Source organism: Poecilia reticulata, linkage group LG19 (assembly GCF_000633615.1).
Source record: "Poecilia reticulata strain Guanapo linkage group LG19, Guppy_female_1.0+MT, whole genome shotgun sequence".
In the NCBI taxonomy this organism is placed as follows: domain Eukaryota; kingdom Metazoa; phylum Chordata; class Actinopteri; order Cyprinodontiformes; family Poeciliidae; genus Poecilia; species Poecilia reticulata.
Genome location: NC_024349.1, coordinates 9,968,962 through 9,971,923, shown reverse-complemented (window position 1 = coordinate 9,971,923; position 2,962 = coordinate 9,968,962). Strand labels below are relative to the sequence as shown.

The 2,962-nt window shown below is 38.9% G+C and overlaps 1 protein-coding gene across 6 annotated transcripts in view; it reads right to left on the bottom strand.

Annotated features, from left to right (window-relative positions):
* Window positions 1-2,962, bottom strand: part of pax2b (paired box 2b) — a 39,709-nt gene that overhangs the window by 33,814 nt on the left and 2,933 nt on the right. The window lies entirely within an intron of this gene.

Genomic DNA, 2,962 nt, shown 5'->3' with positions numbered 1-2,962 from the left:
CTTCCCCCTCCTCTGGGCCCCCCGCCGCCCTGACCCACCCAGGTTGGAAGGGGTTTCACAGTTACCGATCAAACTCAACCCATGGCCCCCCATGTGCCAATGCGGATGAGGTTGTATTGATTGAGGCCAGTGTGAGGAAAAAGTTGGGGATTAGTCACACGGGCAAACAGATGCAAATAGAAAGCTATAAATTATATGTGACAGGAAAGCAATAGTTCCTTATTGCCTTGCACAAGCTTACGCCAGCATTAGATTCCTTTAATCTGAATGGCACTCTGGGATAAAGGGAGCTGTCACAATAATTTGTAAACTTGAAAACTATTCATCACGGATGCCGTGGGAGCCCCTCACCAGAGGTCTGCTGAGAGATTTCTGTGATTTTGCGCTTTTTGTCCGCCTTATTCCTAAAGATTAAGAGTAAAATCTGAGTTATTTTGGATAGTGATATTATCGCAGGAGCCTGGAGGTTTTCGAGAAATAAATTCGACAGTGTCACAAATGGGGGAGAAAAAAAAAACAAACTCTCCCTTGGAGGCAAATACACCTAAAACACACCTTCCCAGAAAGCATGTATTGATATTTTAATTTTTTTCCCCCCCCACAACTGTTATTCGACCCCTTGACTTATCTGCGCGACATAAATTAAAAAGATTTTATTCTGTATCCATGTTCTTCATATTGAATAAGCAATTTAGCAGAATGAATTAATGACCTGCTTGTTGCTGAAAATCCCCTGAAGAGATATTAAAATTGCTTTACTTCTGAATCAATAATATCGAGCACCATTGAAGACTTTTTCTTTTTTTTTGTTAGATTTTTTTTTTTCTCGCTTTATGTCAAGCAGTTAGTGTTGGTTTTGGTGGCTCTTTATAGCTACAACACTAACTCTGTTGTATTTAATAATGCATGCAGGAGAAAGGTGTTTAAATCTAGCATCCTCTTTTGTTAACGGTTCTGAGGTCAGACTGTCTGCCACTGGAATCCACTGAAGCACCCAAGTGGAATAGACTTTGGCTCCAGTGTGTTATTTATTTATTTTTTATTCTTTTTTAAGCACCTGAAGAAAATTTTAAAAAAGTCTCCTGTCATTTGAATGTTTCTAGTCATTTTCTTTTGGAAATCTCCAGTGACAATCTATCTCAAATTGAACCGTTAAAGATGTGTTCATTTGCTACATCAAAACAAATTCTTCTTTCTTCTTCTACAAAGGATTTTTTTTTTCATGTTCACTGTGGGTGGCACTGGATTACAGAGCAAGAGAATGAAAGGAATAAGGTATGACATATGCTGTGGACGATACGGCCTTCGCCCAGGGAGCCAGCGTGTCAGGGGTCGCTAGAGTCCCTGCAAAAGTTTCCTATAATTTTCCCAACTAGCAGGTTTTCTCTTGCTTATTGTCACGTTCAGGCAGTGGAAAAGTGAGTACACCCTGATGTAAGCATCGTAACAAAAACATGGCCGCCTGTTTATAACAAGACAAAAGTTGGCATTTGGTTGCAGGCGCCTGAAAGCATGAAATTAAAGGGCTTTTCATAAACTTTTAGCGACTCTGGATTACATTTAAATAGCTGTTCTAAATCTAAAATAACACGACTTCAATCGGTTCTGAACAGATATTATTTTAAACACAGTCTGAGAGTTATGAAATCTTTGTACTGTGATACCGAAAAAGACCTTTAATTATTTTTTGGGCATTAAGACTACTTTAAATTGGGACAAATTGCAATAAATAGACCGATTAAGCCAGGAGTAAATCATCACTAGTACTAGACTCTTTAAACACACTTTGAATTTATGAAACCTATTTATGAAAAAATAATTTTCCTTGAGGAAAAAAAAAAAAAAGAAGCTAAACTTTCCTCCTGTTGCTTGCCTGGGGCGGTTTTCATGGAAGAACCGCCCATGATGGGAATTCACACCAGCTCTCATATTTGGTTGATAGAATTACAGCTCTTTGTGTTCAGAATTTAATTTCCCCATATAAACAAAGCCTCCCCCAATTCCATCTTCCTTTCCAAAATAAACCTACCTTTAATTGGAACTGGGAAAAAAATAAGTTATAGCTCTTTTGATTATATTAACGTACATTTTGAATTTATCACATACATGTGTCTGAGCCTCCTTAAATGGGGCTTTTTAAGCAGCCACGAAGCATGAAATGAATTTTCTTCAGACCCCCTCCCCTCTTTTTTTTTTTTTTTTTGCTTTCTCTCTCTCTCTTTCTCTCTATTTAAAAGATGTCTTGTGTGGAGCTGTCCAGGCTCTCCCATCAGCTCATTAAAATGTAATGCTGATGCTGCCTCTATATGGAACAGTGCCTCTTAACCAAAGTTCATCACCAGGGATCTCTGGTGGTGGCGGTGGGGTGAAGAGAGGTGATGTGAGGGGAAGGGGCCCCTAGTTTTGGGTGCAGCCACAATAATAAAAAAAAATAAAAAACTTCAAAAATTTTAAAAGAAATTTTGCTCTGTATTTTAACCTGATGTACTACAAGTATTCCTCTTGTATGCATTTTTTTACGCATCATTATCATTGAATACAACAATATGTTATCATGACATTTTAAGCATTTGTTTCACATTTTGAGTTAAGCAACATTTTACAAAAAGAATCACCAGAAGTGCCCTCTTTTTCTCTCCCTCTCTCTTTCTGTGCAGCCCTCCTGCACTTTAGATGCGATACAGAAAATTGGCCTGCTTTATAGCGCCACGGGATTCTGGTCACCGCATATTGATCGGTTTTCATCTCGACAGATTCACTCAGTCCTGGATGTACAACTGCTGATTGTCAGAGGGAGGGAGGCTGGAAGGGGGGGGGGGTTGATCTCAAAGATTGAATTGCACCTCTGAGAAGCTATGTGCTGCGCCCGCAGAGATAGGCTGATGTGATAAATTATTGTTTTAATTATTATTATTTTTTGTCAGCTCCCTTCATTATCCGTCCAATATCAGTTAGATTTAGC